The sequence below is a fragment of the Fistularia commersonii genome, chromosome 13, assembly GCF_037954325.1.
Source record: "Fistularia commersonii isolate RoL2024-O1a breed Wild chromosome 13, RoL_Fcom_v1.0, whole genome shotgun sequence".
NCBI lineage: Eukaryota > Metazoa > Chordata > Actinopteri > Syngnathiformes > Fistulariidae > Fistularia > Fistularia commersonii.
This window is the reverse complement of record NC_141296.1, coordinates 5,596,240-5,609,824: the sequence shown is the minus strand read 5'-3', so window position 1 is coordinate 5,609,824 and position 13,585 is coordinate 5,596,240. Positions and strand designations below refer to the sequence as shown.

The following is a 13,585-nucleotide window of genomic DNA, read 5'->3' as shown; positions in this document are numbered from 1 at the left end:
AAATTTACACAAGATGATACTATTGACACCAATACGATCCCTGTTTTTTGAAGCCTTGCAAGCGTTTAGACCTGCAGCTGAACTGAGCGCTGTTCAAAAGTCTTCTCAGAGGAAGATTTAGTTGCCAGCAGAAGCCATCTTGTGTTCCCTTCAGTGTCTCAGTGGCAAACAGGGGATGCCGGGCTGATGGATAGCGCCTTTTTAAACTACCTGGCAGATGTGTTTAACTTCTGAGATAATTGTCAAAAGCCAAGGTTTTTTTTTTTTCTTTTTTTTTGAAAATCAGATTGAAACAAAGGGTGCACAGAAGGCTCTGTGCTATGATACAAAAATCAAGTCGGCTGGATTAGTGTGGTTGCTGGAGATAATTATTTTTCTTGGATTGATTCTACTTTCATTTTATGTCCATCTTTTTTTCCACTCGGTGACCTTTGGAAATATAGCGGATAATAATAATCGCAGAGGTTCAAAAATAGCTTGGGCTAGAATAAATCATTATTTGCTTTCTATTACTAAATGATTATAAAGCATTTTCATCCTTTAATGATCAAAATGGCATATTGAGTACATTTTTATAGTTGAATACGTCACTGAATACGTCATAAAATAATCACTTCATCTGTATTTAAATTTATTGCTGACATTTTATCTCAAGTCTGTGGCTGCAGCAGGAGTTCTGTGAGAATACACATACGTGTGATACAAAATCTGAAAATGGACAAAATAAACTGCCAATGATCCACTGAGAATTAAACATGCGCTCATGTGTTTTCCAGAACCAACACAAGCAACTGATCTTTTTCATTTCCTCTTACACTCAATTAAAGACGCCACATTCGTTGTTCTGCCATTTTGTGTGTGTTTTTTTTTCCTAGAGGATTCTTTATTGATGAAGGAGACTACTCCTTGAGATAAAATATACGAGCAGTATATTTGTTTGTATTATTTTGGTTTAGTTTGAGCTTTGAAATATTAAAAAATTAAATAACTGTATTTTGTTTTGTTTATACCTTTATTCACATCACATGTTTTACATTAACATTTCACATTTATTTGAGACACACTGACTCACAAAGCTTTGGATACAACTGATAATTTATTATTACAAAGCAGCTCATGATTTTGCAATTTCCTATTTGTCATTCATCAAAGTGGGGTTTGCTACAAAAACTGTGGTAAATCATGAACGCGGGGTAAAGAAAGTTCCTCACCCTCTATCAACAGTGAATATTACCTAATTATAGATCACTAATTTGCATTGATCAATGTCTCATGACCATAATGATTGTCTCATATGACTGAAATAAACCCTGAACTGTCAACTAAGCAAATACTTTATCGCGTACAAAAGACAACAATAAAAAGAATAAACAGATACATTACATTGCTGACCCTTGCATTGTTCGCTCTAATGTGGGCCACATTTGTCTTGATACAGATAAACCACACGTTCTGTTGGTTCCAAAGAGTCTTGAGTTTGTGTGTGTACGTCTGTGTGTGTGTGTGTGTGTGTGTGTGTGTGAGTGTGTGTGTGAGAAAGAGCAATCTAGAGAGAGAGAGAGAGAGAGGCCTTATTTTTTTATTTTCTCCTTTGTCTTCTCTCTAGTTGATTTGGTCACTTTTTTCCACGCTATCTTTGACATGAACTGACAGGCTTTCAGTGACTGACTCTGCTGGAGCAGCTGCCATTTAACCTCCCAAAAACATTTAGGTTTCGTAAAAAAAAAAATGCACGATCCCCAGATGAGAACAATCACCCTTGGTTCAGTTGCAATAAATGTATTGTGCATCAATTACATAATCTTTAATTATTTCTGTTCATTTTAATCCACTCTGAAAACTTGTTATTGTAGATAATAACCTCATATAAATGAGAGACCACAGTCTTAACAGCTCATATCAACCATCTGCTAGGGGGAAAAAAAAAAATTAATAACTGCGGAAAGTCTGAGCTTTTACCACATATTCCTCAGATAGTGATGAACAATAAATCTTACAGCTTGAAACACAGATTTCAAGATTGCTTTGTTTCTACAATGCTGTGTGTTTCTGTTTTGAGATAACAGGAGATCACACTGGAAATGAAGTCAAGGAGAAAGAGCACAAAACAGCATTTTTGCCTTCAATAGCTGCAAATAACTTCAAATAATCAAAATATCAGATACATCCAAGCCAGATACACCCACAGAACCATTGAAAATCAAGTGACACATATGCCCAACCAAATATTTACACCAGTAATTATGAAGCAGACAAGAAAACTATTGTACCATAGGAATCTTTCTCTTTCTAGCCCAAAATATGCTCAGGCTGGTAACCAATAGCAACTCATCGCTGAAAAGAGCATATCTTTCAAACGGATGAATCGGTAGATAAATAGATATGGGCTCACATATTTCTGTTGAGAAAAATATGACATTACAAATGTGAATAGTTGATTTTTTACGACATGCATTAAATCTACAATGTGAGAGGTTTCATTTCATTTTAGCAGCAATGTTAATTTTTACAGCACCTTTTATTGTATCTATCAAGAGCCAGCATGTAATATATATTTCAAATTATGACTTCAAGTTCTCGTCTGGTAAAGACATAGCTTGGAATATAGACATCCGAATTGACAATAATTTCTGTTTACTTATGGAAAACATATGAGATTAAATTGTGTGCACACATACAATCTGACATTTTCACACATTTTTCGTGCTACAAAAGAAAAAAAAAAGCCAAAAAACATCAAAAAATATACAAAAGAGAAGATTGATGAGTGGTTCTGTTTATCCGAATATCAATCCTGAACTGAGTGCACTTGACATCGGTTAAAACATCTTGCATTTTTTAAATAAAGAAAAAATTAAATGTCAAGGTTGCCATAAAACTGAAAAAGCCAATTAACAGTATCCACAATGGTGAAGATAAGCGCTTTTGCGATCTATTTTCTTCAATTTGCCAGCAGCTAATTTCAGGAGGCAATAACGCTGGTGTGTGACAATTGGAAACAAGCTTCTTTCTGGTGACAAGATATCCGAATTCCAGATAGCTCTGATGTGAAGTGAATGATAAACTATAAACTTAACAAAATCTCAAATGATCGTTTTATGAGAAAGGGCGTCGGTTCGCTGTTCCCGAATTAGCTCAGCTCACACTCACATATGTTCATTATCAGCCAGACCACAATACGCAGTCTGAATTGTATCAGCTTGAAACTATCACACACCCTCGCTGTGTTTCCTGCTCTGGGATGACCTCACTTGTAACAAAATACAAACATTGCGCATCATTATCTGCAGCTTTCCCATCGTAAGCAGGATGTAAATAAGGTCAATCTCGTGAAAGTGTGTTTGTGTTTGTTGTAGCATACACAACAGTAACAAGTTGCATGCGAATATATACATATACACACACACATGTATATGTGTGTGTATACACATACACATATGTATATACATATACATGTATATGTATATTCATATGTGTATATATACATATATATGTGTATATAAACACACATACATATACTGTATATACATATTTGTATGAATATGTATATGTATGTATATATGTATACATATGTGTCTATATATATACAGGACTGTGTCGGACAATTAGAATATTGTGATAAAGCAAAAATTTAAAAAAAGGAAAACAACTTTTTTCATGATATTCTAATATTTTGAGATGGATTTTTGAGTTTTCTTAAGATATAAGCCATAGTCACCAATATTAAAATAATAAAAGGCTTGCAATATTTCAGTTGATTTGTAATGAATCCAGAATGTATGACATTTTTGTTTTTGTAATTGCATTACAGAAGATAAAGACCTTCATCATAATATACTAATTTTCTGAGACAGTCCTGTTTGAATAAATATACATATGTGTGTGTGTATATATATACACACGCACATACATACATACATATATACATACATACAGGTTTTATGTGTGTCTATATATGATATATATATATACTGTATATATGTGTGTGTATAGTATATATTATTATTATATATTATTACTATATGTGTGTGTGTATATAAATATATATGTATATCCTTGCAGGAGAAAAGAAGCATATTACTTGGGAGCAAACTACAGTTGGGCTCATCAGAGAGTACATGACTAAACTCAGCTATCAGGATTACATTGGAGTAGCAGCACATTATCATCAGGAACGGTGGGAACTTCATTGGTAATACAGCTGAATCACATGTGAGTAGTCAGAAAGCGGATCAGTGACCATATAGTCATCAAACTCACAGGCAGCACATGTAACATAATCGTAGCATTTTGGCAAATCCTTTTTGAGCATTTGAGCGGCACAGCGTCAAAAAGTACAACCCAAGGTCTCTGAAGAAAAGGCTACTCGACACCCGGCTGACAAAATGCAAAATGGAAGTGGGTCATATATAACATAGCATTTGTAACACAGCAAAGGATAAACAAGAGAAGAGTCTCACACAGGTTTTGTCAACAAAATGGTTTAATGGTCCAGGGATCTTCAGGCTTGTTCAGAGAAATCAACAACTGCTGCATTTAGCATAGAGACAAAATTCATGCCTTCAACAGCTGAGCGGCTGAAACTGCATAAAGTTTAGAATGTGATACGAGCCCTGCGGGGTAATGTTCGGCTACGTTCCTCACTTTGGTTGCCTGATAAACTTAAATGTGTGTGTGTGAGTTAAACACAAAGTGAACAAAAGCAAATGTCGATGATGTAAATGACTTTTCTTTGGAGAAAATGAGGGTCCCATGGTTTGCGCTGCTCCCCTCTGTTTTTATGTGACATTAGTGATGGATGATGCTGCTGGAGGCTGCGGCCTACGTGGTTACCGTTCATCCCGCCTCGCTCACAGAAGAAAACCCCGCGCAGCCGTAGCACTGAGTAACTTTTGAGACACCAGAGAGAAAATGCGTTTTTCCAGGTTGCTCTGGGACTCAGCTTTGATGAAAAGGACTCTGGTGATGCGCGTGGAAGCGCTGCAGATCACAACCTTCTATTTACATACAAGAATTTGCCCAGTGGTGATGGCGGCTCAAAGATGAAGGGGGACACACACAACAGCGCCCTGCCAGTCACATACTTGGCAGCATCTGCTATGTGAAACACATATGAAGCTATATTTATTGGAATTTTGTTCGGAAACAAGCTGTCCTTTGATACCATAATGTAAACAGCAATATTTGTTAGAAGAACTAGATATTCAGGAGAGACCGAGCGGTGGGTGACTGGTGAGCAGTCACCAACTTGAGTGGGGGGGTTAACAGAGAAAAAGGCTGGACACACACTCTTGTATAAAGAGGGTGATAGAGGCTCCAAACATGATGACGGAAACGGCCTTGAGCAAGAAAGAAAGGGTCCTCTTTAACTTTTTTCAAATAATTTATCTGAAATCTGTTATTTCAAATTATCTATCCTTTCCGCTGTTTCCTACACACTTGATTGCTTTATTTTGAGACATTCATCCAAGTGAAAAATCGACTGATAAAGGTACACAGTGCCTTGTTAATGCTTGACAAACCCTTTCCTTTTTTTTTTATGTTAAGTTTAATTTTATAATTTAGAGTAGCATCCATTCATCCATTCATCCATCTTCTGCCAGTTACCCTGCACTCGGGGTCACGGGGGATAATGGAGCCTTTCACGGCTGCCTTGGGCAAGAGGCAGCGTACATTCTGGACTGGCTGCCGGTCAATGGCAGGGCCACATATAATTTTTTAATCTAATTCAATTCTTTAATCTGGTCATGTTTTTGCCTTATTGGCTCCTTTACCTTTACATTTTGGCCACCATGATTAAAACAATATCAATTACAATAAATTGGGAAAATTGCACTGAATGAATGAGTGAGTGAATGGTTGTTTGTCTTTACAGGACTGTCTCAGAAAATGAGAATATTGTGATAAAGTTCTTTATCTTCTGTAATGCAATTACAAAAACAAAAATGACCTACATTCTGGATTCATTACAAATCAACTGAAATATTGCAAGCCTTTTATTGTTTTAATATTGCTGATTATGGCTTACATTTTAAGAAAACTCAAAAATCCTATCTCAAAATATTAGAATATCATGAAAAAGTTTTTTTTTTTTTTTTTCTAATTGCATTACAGAAGATAAAGACCTTTGTCACAATATTCTTATTGTCTGAGACAGTCCTGTAAGACAACTCATTCATTCAGTGCAATTTTCCCAATTTATTGTCATTGATATTGTTGTTATCATGGGGGCTAAAATGTAAAGGTAGAGGGGTCAATAAGGCAAAAACATGAGCAGATTAAAAAATGGAGTAATAATTCCAGTGGAGCAAAGTACCAGGTACCGGTAGATAAAAGTGCAAGACAAAAAGGATCAAGCGGTGCTGAAATTGCCAACAACAGACAAACTTCTGAACCGATACCAAAAACTAAAGTAATGCTTAGAACTGTAGAGCATCAACAAAATAGTAGAAGCCCTCATCGAGAAATCAACAGAGCTTTATAAATAACTGTAAGGGACAAGGAAACTCCTCATGATGTATGGAGGGCTTCATCTCAGGACAAAGTAGTAGGCATTCTTTACAGGAACCTCTGGCCCGAGTATAAACCACAAGTCCCAAGATCAGCATGGAAGACAAATACCTCTGAAACTGGTTGGACCTTCAGATCCAGTTCATGACTGTCCGTGGGGAAGGAGGGTTAGCCCGCGAGGTATAATCCATCGGTAGAATAAGTGCAACTCAGACAGCTAAAAACATCAATGTATTGCAGTTTGTTATGCAGGGACCCGGAGATCAGTCCATGCTTAGACTTGTTCATTGCCAGATGTGCCAACAGCAGATCCTTTTATTATCTGAGCTGAGCCAAAGAGCACTGGAAGACGGTGGGCCTGTTGGCTGACTCATGCTTTATTCCGCATCATATGTACGGCAACATGCGCGGCCATTGCTTCTTCTTGAAAGACAAAGCAGGACCAAGATGCGAGATGGGAGGATAGAAGAAAGCTATGATATTGTGATGCTTTGAGCAATATGGGGAGGCATTCATGTTACAGTTATTTGGCAGACGCTTTTCCCTACTAATCGCACTTAGCCCCCAACCTCTCTGAAAAAAATAAATAAAATAATGATGAAATGAATGTATGTGTGTATATGGTTCTGAGATTGCTACTTAGTCGAGTGGTCACTTCTGACATCCGACTGCTGGTACTTCGGATCGACTGTGACTGAATTGCACTTTTTGTAAGTCGTCTTGAACAAAAACGTCTGCCAAATGACTGTAATGTAATGTAATGTAATTCATGTGGATGTTACTTAGCGTAGCAAAACATTGTTGGGGATCAAGTACACCTCTTTATCGTCCAACCCATGGAGGTTCTTATTCAGCACCCAAATGACATGGGATTCTGTTGCTAAAAAGTCTCTGAGCAAGAATTGACAGCAAATCTTCAATCACAGCAAATCTTCAGAGTTCTCATTGAGCACGTGGCTAAATGGATCCGAGTGGATTTGATTGCGGATTGCATATTTTTGCACCTTTATATTTCACAATTTTCATTCAAATTCAAAACCAACACACACAAGCACTTCTGCACGCATGCATGCAAGCATTTACTCACACACGTACACTTTCCCTTCAAATGAATCAAGGGCAAGTTTACAACTTAAAAAGTTTTAAGGAGATAATTCTATGATCGATAGAATCACAGAATTAAGAAATGTACAAATAAAGATGAAAAATAAAGAAAGAAAAATGAGGGTTTAAATTCTTGGATTTGTGAGCCTTTATGTCAAATCTTGGAATTTACATTAAGAAGACAGACGGGTTGGATAAAGAATGAGAGAACTGAGATGGGAAGACTGAAGGGAAACACAAAAAAAGGAAAATTATTGAAGTAGTTTATACAACATCAAATATACAGCCAGGAGAAGGAGGCTGCTAAGTTGAAGTCATCTCAGTCATCTTCCTTTGTTCCTCCTGCAGCGCTTCCTGCTGCTCCCGATTTGCTCTGTTCTCCCTCTACTGTCTTCCTCTGCACCATCTAAATATTTTATATGTAGCCTGATGTTGTTTTAGGATCTGTCCTTTTCTTTGATCAGATAGTCTGCCATGAATTTGTTTTTGGAGCACAGTATAGCATTCACAAAAAAGAACAATAAAGACAGACTCACTTTATTTGATTATCAGCAATTAATGAATAATCTGAATCCTTCCATTAAATGTGAAATCCAATGTAGTTCCACGGCTATTAACAGCTACTATCACCAAACCCCCCAGTTTCACCAATAAAAAAGTTTGAAGAATTTCAACAACAGATGCCTTCTCCCTTTTTGATGCCAACATGTAGGAAAAAACAAGCAAATAAACTAAAAAAAACTTTTGGTTTGTATAATACCATCCTAAGGACAGGCACTGGCAATATAAGAAAGTAAAAACAAAAACAAGAGGAAGTAGAGGCAGGAAGTAGACATCCAGCAACTCATCTGTTTGCAGATTTGTAGGGGGGTAGAAAGCGTAAAAGACAAGGAAAAAAATGAAAACTGCAACAAAATTTCATTTTGAAATCATTTCATGTTTTTGTACTACATCAAGTACTACAGGAACAAATTACACCTTATTCTTTTTTTAATTTCCTCCAACGCATTGATCACATAAAGTGAAGTTATAGGAAAATATATATATAATTTTTTTTTTCTGTTTATACAATTTTCTACTATTATTTATTATTGTTATGTTTTATTTGTAACTCTGGCACAACAATTTCCTTCAGAATAAATAAAGTTGTCCTTATTCTTATTTTCATTCATATTCTTATTCTTATTCTTATACCATGAAGTCTGATGCTCAATATTGCACAACTTAAAGTGCTGTTTGGAAATACAAAAAAAAAACAAAAAACAAAAAACAAAATCAAACTGCAAAGGTGTGAGTAAGTACTGGGCAGTTTTCTGAGGCAGAGAAGATGAGCTATTTTCTACATAATCATATCAGCTCTTATTGCATTACTGTGCCAAAAAACACACTGCCGCTCTAGCTTTGATGTCAGGCTTGGGTTTTGCACAACCAGGGAAAGAGTGTTCTAAAAATGTGTCCTAAAATCATGGAGTGAGAGAAAAACTGTTTCTGCTGCCATAATCCTATGGGTAATCGTTTACATTTGATCACCACACACATGAATATGAATGCGTGTCCTTGAAAAATCCCCCAACTTTCAGCTGCCATTGCTCTGCCTCAAGAAATATGACAGCTATTCTAACAACTTAACCCAGCCTCAAGCAAAATATCAAGTGTGTGTGGGGGGGGGAAAGTCGCAAGTGGCACATATTTTAATGTTCTGAGCGCGGTGACAAACAAAAAGCATGTTAAAAAAAGGAAGAGAGAGGGTATAACAGTCTCCACCCCAACAAGAACAGAATAACAAATGGTGTGTTTTGTGGTTGGGTGGGGTTTTTTCCACTATCTTCCCAGGCTCATTACCGTAATTTTCCTCCTTTTATTGATGGGTACACAACTTGTCAATGCTTGGAACTCTGAGTTGAATAGGAGGGAGGGACATCATGCAGTCTGGACCTTCAGAGAGAGGAGAAAAATGGCTAGATTCTATAAAGGCTATGTTTTTGGCAATAAACAAAGAGATCCTGGTTGTTGTACGATTTCAGTCAAAATACTTTGTTTTATATTATAGATCCAAATATGTGTAAAGGATATAAAAGTATTACACTGTCATAATCGTGCCTGGTCAATCCTTCATCATTGACCTACTCACCCTCTGTATTTATCTGATTCTTACACTTTTGTTCACACCAGAGTGAACTTCCCCCAAGACATAATGGATGTTTTTTTTTTTACAAAGCTCAGATCTTGCATTTATATTATTAGCATTATTATTATTTGTTTTTTTCCAAATATTTTCATATGGGAAAAATATCTGCAAACTCATTGTTTACTCTTGTAGTCTGAAGAGTTTACTCTGTAGAATTTCCCACAAACAGAAAATTATATTTCGGAATGCAGCTTCAGGGTGGCAAAGGTCAGTGTCTACCTGAGCCAGTTCCAAGCAAGGATAAATGTAGAGGGTCGTGTCAGGAAGGGCATCTGGTGTAAAACTTTTGCACAAACCAAACGTGCGATTCAAACCTAATAATCTCATACCAGATCGGTCGAGTCTCGGGTTAACAACAACCACCATTGGTACTGATGACCTGCAGGGCACTACTGGAAATTTGGCCACTGTGGATTGAAGAAGGACAGGAGGAAGATGTGTTCGGAAGCAGAGAGAGAAGGGGAAAGGCAAGAGTCTGGGACTTTGAATATCAGGACTTTGAATATCAGGACTATGACAAGAAAAGGTAGAGTTTATCCATGCAGAGAAGGAAGGTGGATATACTGTGTCCAGGAGACCAAGTGGAAAGGATGTAAGGTTAGACACCTAGGAGCAGGCTTTTAAGTTGTACTATCATGGTACTGACAGGAAGAGAAATTGAGTCGGAGTTGGGAGTTTGTTAGGAATGTTCTAGAGGTGAAAAGAATGTTAGATAGACTTATGAGTCTAAAACTGCAAACTGAGGGTGTGATGCTCAATGTTGTTAGTGGCTATGCTCTGCAGGTGGGATGTGAGTTAGAGGAGAAGGAGAAATTCTGGAATGAGTTAGATGAAGTGATGCAGAATATTCCCAGAGATGAGAGAGTGGTAATTGGTGCAGACTTCAATGGACATGTTGGTGAAGGCAATAGAGGGGATGAAGAAGTGATAGGCAGATTTGGTATACAGGATGGGAACGCAGAGGAGCAGATGGTGGTAGATTTTGCAAAAAGGATGAAAATGGCTATAGAAAAGACAAGAACATAGCGTAACTTATAAGAGTGGAGATACAAGCATGCAGGTCGACTACATCGTATATAGACAAGGTAACCTGAAAGAGGTCGGTGACTGAAAAGTAGAGTAGGTGAGAGTGAAGGCAGACAGCATAGGATGGTGGTTTGTAGGATGACTCTGGTAAAAAGGAAGATCAAGGGGACAAAGGCAGAGCAGAGGACAAAGTGGTGGAAGCTGAAAAGGGAGGAGTGATATATGGTTTTCAAGGAAGGGTAATAAAGGCTCTGGGTGGTCAGGAAGAGTTTCCAGATGACTGGAGAACTGCAGCTAACGCTATCAGGGAGACAGGTAGGAGACTACTTGGTGTATCATCTAGCGGGAAAGTAGATAAGGAGACTTGGGGGTGGAATGAGGAAATGCAGGAGTATTTACAGAGAAAGTCGTAAGCGAAGAAGAAGTGGGACACTGAGGGGACTGAAGAGAACAGACAGATAAAAGGTAAAGATAGAGGTTGCAAAGGCAAAACAAAGGGCATTTGTTGACTTGTATGCTCGTTTGGACAGTATGGAGGGAGAGAATGGTCTCTACGGGGTGGCCAAACAGAGATATAGATGGAAAGGATCTACAACAGGTCGGGGTGACTACGGATAGAGAGGGAAATGTATTGACAGATGCTAGAAGAGTGATGGAAAGATGAAAATAGTACTTTGAAGAGCTGATGAATGAGGACAATGAAAGACAGGGCAAGGGTAGAAAAGGTGACCATTGTAGACCACAAAATAGCGGAGATTAGTAAACATGAAGTGAGGAAGGCATTAAAGAGGATGAAGAGTGGAAAGCCCGTTGGTCCTGATGGTATATCTGTGGAAGTGTGGAAGTGTTCAGGAAAGGCAGCCATAGACTTTCTGAAAAGAGTATTCAACAGGATCTTAGAGAGTGACAAGATGCCTGAGGAATGGAGACGAAGTGTGATGGTGCCAATTTTTAAGAATAAGGGGGATGTGCAGGATTGCAGCAACTAGAAAGGAATGAAGATGATGTGCCATACAATGAAGTTATGGGAAAGAGTAGTGGAAACTAGACTGAGAGCAGAAGTCAAAATTTGTGAACAGCAGCATGGCTTCATGCCTAGAAAGAGTACTACAGATGCAGTATTTGCTTTGAGAGCTGCCAGGCAGGAGGTTATGGACGTAGTGAGAGACGATATGAAGGTAGTTGGTGTGAGAGAGGAGGATACAGAGAATAAGGTTAGATGGAGAAGGTTGATTCATTGTGGCAGCCCCTGAGGGGAAAAGCAGAAAGGAGAAGAAGAAAAGAAAATTATATTTAGTATATAGTAACTGTATATTAGAAGAGTGAGAAAAACTATTTTGTTAGTTTGAATTTCATTGGATCTATCTATCTATCTATCTATCTATCTATCTATCTATCTATCTATCTATCTATCTATCTATCTATCTATCTATCTATCTATCTATCTATCTATCTATCTATCTATCTATCTATCTATCTATCTATCTATCTATCTATCTATCTATCTATCTATCTATCCATCCATCCATCCATCCATCCATCCATCCATCCATCCATCCATCCATCCATCTAAATACATTCACACACACAACTATTAATACACCCAGCCGATGTGCAGCAATAGCTTCTTAAACATAAATAGAAGAATCTGAAGTGTTTGTGAACAGAAGACAGAGGAAATATGGTGTCAACGAGAACTATGGCTCACTAAGGGTGCTACTGACTGTAGCCCTTGTAAGACCCAGCATAAATTTAAGATGAAAGAAATGAAATAATTGGAATCTAATGTGTCCTCAGCTCTCTTCTGCATCGTGCTAGGGGCACAAAATGTCTTTGTTTACTTTTTTTGCAGGGAGGGGGATGAAGCGATGTTGGCGCGCAAACACGTTTTCTTGGCAAGTAAACAGAATGAGCAAAGAACAAACTCTTTTTCTAAATAAGCTGTCGTCTGAGGTGTAAAAGATACCGTCTAAAACGTCCCTGACACAAACAAACAATTAGATTTGTTTCAATATGAATAATAATAGACCGCAAAAGCTACTATTAGCAGCCATTATTAAGTGTTAGTTTAAAACAGCAGCTGATTTACACTACAACGTTGTTTATGTTAAGGTCTGACCTCCCTGTGAATCGCCAAGATGTGAGATGCCGAAGCACCACCAAAGATTTTTTGGAACTTTTCCTTGGTTTTAATATTTTTCATCGCTCACTGAGAAATCTGGGAAAAGAACAAATAAATTTACAGAAAGATATGCTTTGACAGATGTTGTTGTAGCCTTTGTGTGTATTTCTCCCTGAAAGTGAAGTGACACCAATACACTGCAAGAATATTCTACAGCTGATAAGCAAAGTGTGACGGCTTGACAGGCATAGCAACAGTAACCAAGGGGGGTATGACTGATATTTTCTTCATGTAGATATCATCGAGTTATTCTTTATAGGAGGTTTTTTTTTTTTTTTTTTTTACCACTTGCAAGTTTTTGAGAAAATGTTAATGTGCTAACTGAGCAGCGAGGGTGTTAAGTAAAGTTTCCGTTTAACTTTCAGGACGGAAGCGCACATCAAATTAGCCCCTTGCAGCCTTGCAGCCACCAAAAGCTACCAGTAATAATGACTTTGCACGTGTGGATCACTTGGAAATGAACAGGATGAAATTGCTGAAACCAGAAACATGAGATATACATACCATGACAGTACTTGGTTCCCATGAGTAAAAGCTAGGACAAAGAACATATCCGTCACAGTGAAACCCGTTAC

The 13,585-nt window shown here is 37.7% G+C and overlaps 1 protein-coding gene across 1 annotated transcript in view; it reads right to left on the bottom strand.

Annotated features, from left to right (window-relative positions):
• The window catches only part of mid2 (midline 2), a 144,592-nt gene that overhangs the window by 109,491 nt on the left and 21,516 nt on the right, over positions 1-13,585 (bottom strand). The gene's annotated exons all lie outside the window — the stretch shown is intronic.